The sequence below is a fragment of the Oryx dammah genome, unplaced genomic scaffold, assembly GCF_014754425.2.
Source record: "Oryx dammah isolate SB20612 unplaced genomic scaffold, SCBI_Odam_1.1 HiC_scaffold_29, whole genome shotgun sequence".
In the NCBI taxonomy this organism is placed as follows: domain Eukaryota; kingdom Metazoa; phylum Chordata; class Mammalia; order Artiodactyla; family Bovidae; genus Oryx; species Oryx dammah.
In genome coordinates, this window is record NW_024070213.1 from 45916887 (window position 1) to 45929853 (window position 12967).

The following is a 12967-nucleotide window of genomic DNA, read 5'->3' on the forward strand; positions in this document are numbered from 1 at the left end:
CGTTGGGGTGGGGAGGGGGCGCAAAGAAATGCAGTTTCCCCGAAAGAATAGGGAGCCTTGGACCGGATTCTTGAATACGTAGCTCCAAATGATGCTGTCAAAGCCCTTCAACGTGGCTTCTCGCAGCCTCAGCCTGTCCCATATTCTGCCCACCTTCGAGAAGAGCGGCGACCCGAGTAGAAGTGGAGGCGGGGAAACTTCCTACTTCCCACGACGGCTGCTTTGTACAAGCAGGCATGGACAGGCTGCACGGCCTTGCAAGCTTGCAACAGGAGTCTCTATAGCAGCAGCTGCGGACCCGTCCCGCTTCCCTTCCCCCTCTTTCCGCGAGGCTCGCCAAGCCCGAGGCGGCCGGGAGCGGCCCGGCTGGGGAGGGAGAAGGGCGGGGAGCTCCCAGCTTGCACCCTTTCATCTCGGCCCGGGCCAGAATCCCGGCTCCGGGTGTTGCTTCCGCCTGCATGCGAGAGAGCAGAAGAAGTAGAAGGGAGGAGCCTCGCCCGGGGGCGGAGCCTAGGCGGGGGGCGGCCGCTGGGTCCGTGAGGCTGAGGCGCCTGCAATTGGCCGGTCCCGCCGTCACGGGGTGGAGGCGGGCGCCGAGGCGGGCACTGGCCCCGCCTCCGCTCGGAGCCCGGCCGGGGCTCGCGGTCCCCCCCAGCTGCACAGACATGACACAGACACACAGTCACTGCAGCTGCTGAGCGAGCCCGGCGCCCTGGGCACGCGGCGGCGGGGCCAGCCCGGACCCCGGACTCCAGCGCTCGCCCGTCCGCACCCCCGCCGGGCCCCGCGCGGCAGCCCCCGCCTGGTCCGGCGCGCGAGGCGGGGATCGCGCGCCGGCTCCGGCCAGCGGCGCCCGGCTGCCTGCGGCGGCTGCAGCGACCGCCCAGCTTCGAGTGCCGGGCGCTCGGGGAAGCCGGCGCGTTTCGTAGGCGGCGGCGGCGGCCGAGGCCGGCGAGCGCTCCCGGAGGCAGCGGGGCCGCCCGCCTCGGCTCCCCGCACCCACAGCTCTGCGCCCCGCCTCCGCTCCGGTGACCTTCCCGGGGCGCCTCCCCCGGCCCCGCGCCCCCGGCCCCGCGCCCCAGGCCGGGGCGAGGCCCTCTCCAGCGTCTCCTTACGGCGGAGCCGCGGGCGGGCGGCGCAGGCCCGGGGGGAGGGGGCGCCGCGGCCGGTTGCAGCCCCTCGCTGCCGCGCTCTCGGTGCCCGGCCCGGCCCGACTGCTGCCGCTCCGCCGCCGCGCGGGAGCCCGGGCGCCCGAAGCTGGGGGCGCGGTTGCGCTCGCCCGGCCGGGCTGGGAGCGGGCAGGCCCTGCCCTGAAGGGGCGAAGCGGCCCCGGGGAGCGCGGGAGGTGGAGCCGGCCCCGGCGGCCGCCCCGCGTCTCTCCCCAGCGCCACCTCCCCGGACCCAGCCCGAGGCAGACCCAGGCCCCATCCCATGCGGGGCGCCCCCGGCTCGGAAGAGTCCGGGGGGCAGAGAGCAGCCCCAGGCAGCAGTGCCCAAGGGAGAAGAAGAAACGGTGCTCAGCTCGGGCGGCCCGGACCCTTCCCGCCGCCTTCCGAGGCGGGGGCTGCCCCGAAGTCTGCGCTTGGCACCGCCGCTCGGACTCCGGCAGCGCCTGCTGGGACCCCGACCCGGAACCCCTGCGCCTCGTAGGCGGCGGCGCCTCCGCGCCACCCGGCTCTTCCGCGGTCTCCCTCTGCCCAGCGGCAGTCACGGCCAAGGTAGGAACCCCGGGGGTGCGAGAAAGCCAGCGCGGGGGCTCCCTAGTGAGCGGCGCCGGACAAGTTCTCCCGACCTGTGGCTGGTACTCCCTGTACTCAGGATGCTGGAGAAGAGGGAGGGAGTGAGGAACACCCTCCGCCGCCTGGGCCCAGAGCCCTGGAAAGGCTGGAGTGAGAAGTCGCCGAGTTTCTGGAGTCCTGCAGGATTCGTCCCCCGGCCTGCCCTCCTCCTAGGCTCTCGGGCTGCTAACTGGGAGCAAGGAGTCATTTCCCGTTAACACCGGGAGGTGTTGTCCCCTCACCCTTCCCCATGCTGCTTGTTAGCTGTGAGCATCTGTGCTTTAGGGGAACCTGCTGTATTCGAAGCTGTCCCTTTGGGCGATCCCCACCTGCCTTTCCAGGCGTGATGCTGTGAAGAACTTTTCTTTGCTCCATGTTGCAGAGTCGAGGCCGATTTGGGGTGAGAGCCACAGATTGCGAGTTCCTCGATTGGACAGAGCCATTTGGATGACAGTGGTAGCTGGAGGCAGGAAACCCCATCAGTATCACCCCTATTAGACAAACCTGCTTGTGAGGGGTGGTCTCTGGGTAGCGATCCAGTCTTGTGAAAGTCATTGTTTCTGAAGGACGGAATGACTCCAAAGTTTGTACATTCTTTTAAGTTGTTTTGTTTACTGCCTTAGCACCTTCTTTGGAATTTTCCTCTTAGGGAACCTCAGTCCCCGCAAGCCTACCCTTGCCAGTTTGAAATTTATTGAACCCGTGAGCTTTCCTTGGAACGATCTGATTTTAAATGGGTCACCTAGGAGGGAGCAGATTGTCTCTCCTGCCCTGAATATGTCCCCCCCGGGTGACCCTGTTAATGGGGATGGATTTTTTTTTTTTTTTGGTCCCTGAGCTGATGTACCTCAGTTGAGCAGGTTTTTGCCCATTTCTGAATCTGTGAATTTTGTCACTCAGTCCATTAAAATGATCCCCCGAGGGAGCAGGATAGCAGCTTACACTCTGCTTGAGTGTCACAGGAAGTTTTCCAGGGTCTTATGTAAGTGCCCCCAGAGTGGGCTCTGGTGCCAGCTTCCTTCCTGGGTGGGAGTGGGACTGGGGAAGGGGCTCCAGGTGGGCTTTTGTCTTCCCTAAAGGCAGGTACCAGCCCTCTTTGGCACAGGTGAAAACCCAAAGTGCTTATTCACTCCCTGCCGGCAGTCACTTCAGGTTAATTTTCCTCCTCACCTCTCCTGCCTCCTTCCCACCTCAAGAGTCAGCTTTGATAGACTTAAGATAAAGGAAGATTCTAAATTGGGAAAGGAACACATGGAGGTTTCTTCTCTCATCCCTCACAAATGGGTGACATGAATGAATTACTCACGGGCATGGAGAGTCCTTGCTGAGGACTAAAAAAAAAACAAAACTGGCTTGAAGGTTTCACACGTCTCTTAGTGTACCTTTATTTTTCAAGAGTACTTTACACTTTAGTGAAAATTGCTTGCGGAGAACACACATTTATCGAGCCTGGCCCTGTTAATTCCATCCCAGGAAGAAAACTAATTGGAACAGAGAGGCAAAATCGTCAAGGTTAGCTCTTAGTGGGTTTTTGAGAATGGTAGGGAAAGGAAATAAATCTCCGTAGTGGGATAGAGAGGTTTTTAAAGAAAAGATGGTATTGCTCTGGGATAAGTGGATGTTGCTAGCAAGTATGGCTAACACTGAATGAAGTGTGCTGGGTTGGGGGTTAACTTTTTGGTGTGGGATAATGCAGATTCATTTGCCTTTTTAAAACGGCTTAGAAGGGCCTCCATAATGAAATGCAAGGTTTTTCCATATCATTGCAGGTCCCAGGAGTGTTTCCACCTCTTGGGAAGGAAGCAAAGGTTTCTTGTGGTTCTGGGATCCTGAGTTGTGCTTGAAAGTTGATGCAGGAGTGCCTCCATCCTTCTGCTCCGTACAGTGACAGGACACTAGGGGGGACTAGTTTTCTATTCCATCACCGCTGAAGAAAACACCAGGACCTGTGTTACAAAAGGCTGTGGTTTATCTTGAAAGCTCAGGAATCCAAGTTTTTGGTACCCAGTACATGCTTGCACTAATGAGTGGATTCTGAATGCTTAAGCAGTAGGTCTGCTTACATCTAAAATGTCATTTGGGCAATGACAGGTGATCTACAAAGTACTGTGTGAGACTCTGAAAAGACTCAGTGATAATCTAAGTACGTGATGGCTATAAGTTTTGGGGAGACAGAACCTCCTGCAAACAACTCTCTCCTTGGGCATTAGATGATGGTCTCATTTCCCTGGGGGTTTGTAATCTTAACTCCCCCTTTTGGATTTTTGAGCTGTACATCTCCTGCTGTCTTCATAAAAACATGCCACCTCCATTCTAGTTGGTGTCTAAATTGACTCCATTAAGCTTAAGGTTTCTCACTGCCTTTCCCTTAAAAGTACATGCCTTGTATTTATACAGATGTAACATAATGATTGGCAGTGTGGTTGCTCGTCTCAGGTGCTCTCTGTGCACTTTTAACAGTATTAAATCATTAGTATCTAGATGTTATGCAGCAGAAATGGAAGATAATTCTATTGCAGCTGAAGACCAAAGCTGCCTGGCCCAGGCTTACCCACCGTGGCCAAGTCTTATCAAAACTGACTCCAGAGATGGGCGGACAGGAAAGGTTGGAGAAAGAGTCCAAGAAGAGACTGCCCAGCTCGGAATACTGGCACAAAGAGAGAAAGATGTTGCCAAGATTTAGGAGTTAGTGGAGTCTTAAAGACCCAGCACAGCATCAAGAATCAGACTCAACTTTTGGGTCTGTGAAGCTGCTGGAGTCGTTACATTTCCCAGAATTTTGGAGTCTAGTACGCTGTATCTGTGATCCTTTACCCATATGTATAGTGCATATTTAAGTAGTTTGAGGAGAGCTACTGATGGGACCTAGGGGAAATGGTCAGCATAAAACTGTATTTCTGCTATCAAAGGCTTTGCAGATTGATTCTCCTAAGAACAGTATAGCCAGGGGGTAAGAGATTAAAATAAGGAAAATGCTTTTAAATTTTCTGTTGAGCATCAGCTAGTGAAAACTGGTCTCGGGGAAGGTGTGTCCTGTGATCTTAAGGCATGAATGAAATCTTGTGACTTTCAAGGAAGCCACTTGGCAGAGGTTGAGTAAGAAATTGACGCATGATTTGGGCCTCCTTTAGGGTCCAAGAATAAGGTGAAGGTGTGTTTGCAGCCAGAGATTCTCAGAGTGGGTGCACATAGGGTCAGGGATGTAAGACTCAAGGGACTAAGAACTCCAGGTCACCCCCTCACCCCCAGCTCTTGACACCCTTGGTGATTCAGCCATCTCACAAGATCTGCTAGTGTTGATGAGGCTTTGAACCTCTGCTCCAGAGCATTTGACAGTGAGAGGCACTCAGGTCCTCTGTTCCTCCCTGACGCTACTGACATTTGGAGAGCAGGAGGCAGCAGCCAGTAAAGCTAAGGCTTAGAAGTGAAAGTCACTAAGTTGTGTCCAACTCCTTGCGACCCCATGGGCTGTAGCCTGCCAGGCTCCTCTGTCCATGGAATTCTCCAGGCAAGAATACTGGAGTGGGTAGCCATTCCCTTCTCCGGGGACCTTCTTGAGTGTATTCCAGGAGGCTTTTCTTCTTTTAACTCAGCAGGTGATAACAACATCTGCCATGTGATGGATGCCATGCCCTACGTGGAGGCTCCTGAGGGTCCACAATTAGTTTATAGTCTTCTGGGGCAGGCAGACATTGAACCATTACAATGAGCTATTCTAGAGTGCAGGTTTGTTCGAAGAATGAGCTTGAGTTTGCCAGGATAGTAGAATGGGAGGGAATCCCAGGCAGAAAGAACAGCATGGAAACCTTAAAATATGTAGTGTGAATGGAGAACAGTCAGTAGTGTGGCTGGAAGATAGGATGTTCTGGAAGAGGAAAGCTTGGTGTTACTTAGCAGGAAAATAATTTAACAGGATTCCTAGTTTCATGCTCTGTGTATTCAAGCTGTGGCAAGAATGATTGCTGGATAAGGTCCAAGAGTACCAGTTGATTATCCCACATTGTTATTAAAAGCAGAAAAGGACATTTTCTTTTTTTGTTCTTTATCCTACATATAGCATTTTGCCTGTTTTTTTTTTTTTTAATAAACTATTAGCAATGCAAATACAGAAAAGGTCCCTTGTCAACCGTAAGTCTGTCCTCCTGTGTACATGAATTACATCTGCAGCTTCCATTAGGTGATTATGCAGCAGCGGGAGAAACGACAGTGTTACTTGACAAATGATACAGTGAGGGGGACAAATTCTTCCCTTTGAGAGTGAATTCCGTTTTGTCAGATTTGCTTCTGGGTAGAGTTATGGCTGCATTTAACCCTCACAAAGCTTCTTGTGTTTGGATCATCTCAGTTCTGGCCTCACCTTTCTTTGCTGTTGGAAAAGGAAGAGTTTTGTAGTATTGAGGATGGGCGTGTGTGTGCCCATGAGTGTTTTGTGAGATGGAAAACTTGAAGCAAGGAACAGAGGCATCCATCTTCCTTGATGGCGTTGGTGGTAAAGAACCCCCCTGCCAGTGCAGGAGATGTAAGAAATGTGGGTCTGATCCCTGGGCTGGGAAGATTCCCTGGAGAAGGACATGGCAACCCACTCCAGGATTCTTGCCTGGAGAATCCCATGGACAGAGGGGCCTGGTCAGCTACAGTCCATGGGGTCGCAAAAAGTTGGACGTGACTGAAGCGACTTGGCGTGTGCGTGTGCACACGCACACACACACACACACACCAGAGGATATTAGAATGGAAAACCACAGTTGCAGCAGCGATCCCCAGGGTCGAATATATTTAGTTTTCCCAAAACAGTAGCCAGTATGAAAGTGAAAGTAGATGTCTCTCTCTCTCTCTGTGTATGTGTATGTTGTCTCTGTCATCCTTCCCTCAGTTCAATTGAGGTGACTGGGAGGCAGAGTAGTTTAGGTAAAATCTGGAGATCTGGGTTTGCATCTTGCTTCAACTTATGCTGCTTTGCACTTCATGGCAAATAGATGGGAAAACAATGGAAACAGTGAGAGACTTTATTTTCATGGGCTCTAAAATCACTGCAGATAGTGACTGCAGTCATGAAATTAAAGGATGCTTGCTCCTTAGAAGAAAGGCTGTGACCAACCTAGACAGCATATCAAAAAGCAGAGACATTACTTTGCCAACAAAGGTCCGTCTAGTCAAAGCTATGGTTTTTCCAGTGGTCATGTATGGATGTGAGAGTTGGACTATAAAGAAAGCTGAACACTGAATAATTGATGCTTCTAAACTGTGGTATTGGAGAAGACTCTTGAGAGTCTGTTGGACTGCAAGGAGATCCAACCAGTTCATCCTAAAGGAGATGAGTTCTGAATACTGATTGGAAGGACTGATGCTGAAGTTGAAGCGTCAGTACTTTGGTCACATGACATGAAGAACTGACTCATTGGAAAAGACCCTGATGCTGGGAAAGATTGAGGGCAGGAGGAGAGGGGGTCGACAGAGGATGAGATGGTTGGATGGCATCACCGATTCCATGGACTTGAATTTGAGCAAGCTCCGGGAGTTGGTGATAGACCAGGGATGCCTGGCTTGCTGCAGTCCATGGGGTCGCAAAGAGTCGGACACAACTGATTGACTGAACTGAACTGATGCTGACTTACTGTGTGACCTTAGACTGTGTATTGACATCTCCGGGTGGCTTTGGGTGCTGTCTCCATACTTCAGTTTTTTATCTTGTAACTCGGAATGCAGAGGCCAGAGAAAGGGTTTGTCTAAGTTATTGGCAAAGCTCAGACTACTTAGGTTTTCTAGTTTTCTAGCTCTAAAATGGGAAGAGACCTGACCAGTTCAAAGGTATACTCTACCTTGAATTATCAAACCACTACAAGCATACAGTGTGAAGAAAAGAACCACAAAACCTATGCTGTGTTGATTGTAGATTCCATAGAATTATAGATTGCATTAGAATTTCTCTGATATGTTAGGCCATTGATATGCAGCTGGGCTTGCTTGCTAAGTTCTGTATTATGGAAACCAGTGGGTTTAGAAGTGTTATCTATTCTTTGAGAACTACATGAGGATGATGCACTTTGTGATAAAAAGAGATGCTGAAAATTGTAATTGTTTCCAATTAAGTAGACAAAAGCTGAGTTGACCTGTGGCAGTTTGCAAAGCCTGGACTCTAACAGGGAAATGGGAACCTTCTAATTTCACTTGGGAGGTTACCTTGTAGGGGCGCTGTGGGGTGAGTGTGAAGGGAGAAATTTTGGAAAGAAAAACAGATGCAGGAAAGCAATTGTGTCGAAGTAGAAGTCAAGAAAATTGCAAACCAACTTAACTTTAAGCCACCAAATTTGTGTTGCTAGAAAGAAGTTTCCTCACCACTCTGGGTCTGATGCTCTCCTGGGTAGAAAGGGCTGTGCTTATTGGAAAGAAGAGATTAGAAGTAAGTGCAATTGTAAATATAAGGTTTGTGGCATTATTATTTCAATATTGAAGCTAAGTGGCATATTTTAGGAGAATTGGGAGAAATTTTTTTCAGTCTTTAACTGTTTATTTTGTAATTGTAGCTAAGCATAGGAATGCCCTGTTTTAGGAGAATTCGGCTTATAAATCTGATTTTTAGAAGCAAATAATTCAAAGGAAGTAATTGGGGTACAAAAGTATTTTTATTTTACAAAAAGGATTCATAGAAAACCTCTTTTTAATAGTTCCTCTATTGTATTTCAAGTTATTTGAGTAACACAATCATGATGGACACTTTTAAGAGCCTTGCCTGTTATAGGAAAACCAAGGATTTTTCAAATATAAACTTTTCAAGGAATAGAACTATCATATCACTCAGCAAACCCACTACTGGGATATACCCTGAGAAAGCCATAATTGAAAGAGATACATGTATCCCAGTGTTCATTGTAGCTCTTTTTACAGTAGCTAGGACATGGAAGCAATCTACATGTCCATCAACAGATGAATGGATACAGAAAGTGTGGTACACATTTACAACAAAATATTACTCAGCTATAAAAAACATATTTAAGTCAGTCCTAATGAGGAACATGAACTTAGAGCCTATTATACAAAGCAAAGTAAAACAGAAAGACAAATATTGTATATTAATGCATGCCTATGGAATCTAGAAAGATGGTCCTGATGAACCCGTTTGCAGGGCAGCAGTGGAGATGCAGACATAGAGAGCAGACTGTGGGCACAGTGGGGGAAGGAGAGAATGGGACGAATTTAGAGAATAGCCTGGTAACATATACATGACCATATGTAAAATAGATAGCAAGTGGGAATTTGCTGTATGGCACAGCGAGCTCAGGGCTTCCCTGGCGGCTCAGATGGTAAGGACGCCACCTGCAATGTGGGGGACCTGGGTTCAGTTCCTGGGTTGGGAAGATACCCTGGAGGAGGGCATGTCATCCCACTCCACTATTCTTGCCTGGAAAATCCCCATGTACAGAGAAGCCTGACCAGTGACAGTCCATGAGGTCGCAAAGAGCTAGACGTGACTGAGTGGCTAAGCACAGCACAGGGAGCTCAACTCATATCTATAACAACCTAGAGAGGTGGAATGGGGTGGGAGATGGGGAGGGGTTTCAGGAGGGAGGGGACATACATATACCTGTGGCTGATTCGTGTTGATGTGTGGCAGAGCAATATCATAGAGCAAGCGTCCTCCAATAATTGTATTTTGTTCCCTACTTCTCAGTATTGTACAGGTATAACCTTTGGTGATTATTAGTTAACTCCAAAACAAAACAAAACACCTACTTCAGTATTCTAACAAATAATACCAGCTTCTCCTGCCAAGGAGCCTAATATTGAACTGTGTTACAAAAAGGAAGTAGTTACATCAACTTTGTAACCACTGACTGACTGCATAGTGTTACTTTGCTTGCCTACATACCGGGGCCAGTTTGTCAGTTTAACCACCATTCCTCCTGGCGATTTCAGTCATAACTTCATAACTATCCATCTGCATGAGTTCCTCAACCACCCTCATGTTCTATGTCTTAGGACATACCAGGAACAGAAGTGGTTTAAAAAGTAAATTGGGTTAGAGTTTCCAGGCTTCTGAGTTTTCCTAGTTGGAGAGACATGGAATTAATTTTGTTCCACCGAAGTATACAGTCGAGGCGATATGCATGAGACATTTACAAAAAAATCAAAATCGTGCTCACTTGCTGGCTCCTTTTTCCCTGCCCTGAAATATCTAGGGCTTTTGGGTGTTTTTTTTTTTTTTCCTTTATCTCTTGTGAAAGTTTCCAAAAAAGAATTGGTTCTAGGAATGAAAGAAAATGGAAGGCGTTTCAGGCTCCAGAGGTAATTTTGGGCAACCTGGAGTGGTAGATAATCACAGGCTGGGGTGAGAATGGGATGTGCAGTCTCACCCATAATTTTAGCTTCTCGTGTCACATTATGGGACCATGCTTTGGGATGGCAGCAAACGCAGATGGAGATGGAAGCTGGGCTACTGGATGGGCCTGCTCTTAACAGAGCCCTTTATTTTGATATCCCCAGGCCAGTTGGGAAGAAGGGACTTGCGCTGATCTTTCCAGCCCTAAATGATAGCATGAGAATTTAGGGGGATTTACAGCAAAACGTAGTCTTGTGGGGATGTCACTGTTACTCTTTTTTTTTTTTTTTTTAATTCAGTAGCGAATCATGGACTCTTCAGTGTTACTCTGTGGTTAGGGACTGCCTTGGTGCATTAGACACATGTTTGTTATTATTGAGGTTAACATTTTTGTGGCTAACTAGGAACCATCCCCTCCTGGCTTTTGTTTCCAGAACAGTTGCATAGATCTTTAATCTGCCAACACTATTTGTGTACCAGCCTCCTTGACTGATGCCAGCTCTCCTCCGGGAAGGGAATGGTATTTCGTGGTTGCTTGAGGAGCCAAGACAGGCGCAGGCTGAGTGATCCACAGGGTGGGGCTTCTCTTGCCTGCAGGCATGGCGCCTGCCACTTAGTGGGTCTGCAGTGAATAAACAGTTGTGTCCACACAGAGTGATTTGCTGTCCGAGTTGTGTTTCCAGCTTCAGAGTGGGGTGATGGGGAGAGACAGCTGAGTGGACACTGGTAGACTCACAGACATGGGCTTCTGGAGTTCTCTGCCAAAAGCTGTTATCTTAAAAATGTGAGGGACATTTCAGATCAGCGAGATGAATTCTCTTAGGGGTTCACTGTTGTGGTTCAGACATTGACGACTTTGTAAAAAGGCAGGGGAAGTAGGACCCTGGAATGCCGCGTGTGTCTCCTTTCCTCTGTTTCTAGGGACTGTGACTTCTCTGGCCTGGGAGGAGTGGACGGGCTCTGATGCTGATTCACATGTGTGTGTCAGGTCGCCTTGAAAAGCATCTTAAATACAACACACCTTCGGACGGATGGTGGATGACGACCTTTCTGTTGAGGAATGTGGAGGGACTTAGATGTAGATGCGGCCGGGGCTCCCGCATTTGGAGGGTGAGATGTACCTGAGTAAACAGAGGGGGGACTCAGGTGCTCGACATCCAGTAGGAAGGACTTTCTTTGCCATCTTGGCATCTTCTCCCCCTTCTCTGTTGGCATAATTCCTTCCTGCCCAGGCTTGGCAGTACCTTGTAAGTACTCACGGATTCCTTCTCAGTGGACATCTGAGCTGCAATGTTGAGGCACCGCCAGGGCTGCAGCTGACCCTTGAGCCCACTTGCCCTTCATTTCACAGTCAGGAAACTAAGACTGGGTAGGTCAAGAGAATGGTCCAGAGAGGAGGCAGGAGAGGACCCTGGCTTCCTGACCATCTCATGCAACCTCTCCATCTTCATATCCCCTACCTTCTGGGTGTCGGCCCTCTGCCCTTCCTCCAGCACATTCAGCTCCAGGCTTTTCTGCGCCCACGTTTCTTGTGTGCTGCTTTTGTGCCAGCCACTCTTCCATTTGTTCATTTTATGTCACTTCATCCTTAACGATAACCCTATGAGGTAAGTGGTCTTACTCTCCCATTTTCTGGTTGTGGAAGCTGAAGTTTGCCCAGATCACACAGTCATGGAGCATGGAGCCAGGATCCAACTCACAGCTGTCCTGACTCCTCTGTGTGCTGTCTCTGTACTGACCTGGCTTCTAATCAGAATTTCTCCTTCCTGCCCACAGGCCCTCTACACTTTCTGTCTCCTTGAGGCCATCGGTCAACATCTACTTAGCCAGTGTTCATTCATCAGCCACCATTCATGAAACTCCTGCTCTGTGAGATCTCTGTTTGACCTTAGGAACATGGAAATGAAATCGCCTTGCATCCTCTAGTAGCCTTGTCTTGGTGAGGGAGGTCAATGTGATGAAGGCATGGATGGAGGGCAGAGGGCATGGGGTCTTGGGTAGCATTTTCCTGGAGGAAGTCAGAGAAGGAGAGAGTTTTGATCTGGGTCTTAGTGACTAGGAGCTGGAAGGACAGAGTGAGAGGAGGCATCACCTAAAACACCCCAAAATGTGCTTGTCCTCTTCTCCTTGGCATTGTTAGTATCTGTCTGCTTTTCTTATTTTCTTCCTTCTGCATCAGTGCCTTGAAGCGCTGAGACTGGCTTATACTCCTCTCGCTTCTCTCCTAGCACCTAGGACTCCTTCAAGAAACATTTATTAAATTACACTGAAAGCCTTCTGTCCTTGCCCTCAGGCGACATAGCTGGAATGATTGGGGGGGAAAATGTGTGAGAAGTTAACAACAGAAGATTCAAATGAATGGTTCAGAGCAGCAGCAGCAACGATGTGGCAGTGCAGTGAAACACGTGAAACACGGTGGATTACTGGAGCCGAAAGTTGATGGGAAATCAGAAGTGAGAGTTTACTTTAGCTGTTTCAACTGAACTGAGGTAGGATTTGACTTGGGTCCTTGGACACAGGATAATTATAATTTGAATGGAAGGATTAAACGGAGGTAGAGGGCCCACTCCAGTACTCTTGCCTGAAAAATCCCATGGATGGAGGAGCCTGGAAGGCTGCAGTCCATGGGGTCGCTGAGGGTTGGACACGACTGAGCGACTTCACTTTCACTTTTCACTTTCATGCACTGGAGAAGAAAATGGCAACCCACTCCAGTGTTCTTGCCTGGAGAATCCCAGGGACGGGGGAGCCTGGTGGGCTGCCGTCTATGGGGTCACACAGAGTCGGACACGACTGAAGTGACTTAGCAGCAGCAGCAGCAGAGGGCCCGGCTTAGGTTGATGAATGCGCACATGGACGTTTTGGAGTTGTG

General features: G+C 49.6%; 1 protein-coding gene across 1 annotated transcript in view; it reads left to right on the forward strand.

Moving 5' to 3' along the window:
• Window positions 1–1401: 1401 nt before the first annotated feature.
• Window positions 1402–12967, forward strand: part of LARGE1 (LARGE xylosyl- and glucuronyltransferase 1) — a 614612-nt gene continuing 603046 nt past the window's right edge. The window contains exon 1 of the mRNA XM_040234777.1: window positions 1402–1718. The gene's annotated coding sequence lies outside the window, so the exon portion shown is untranslated. The remainder of the gene's footprint in view (window positions 1719–12967) is intronic.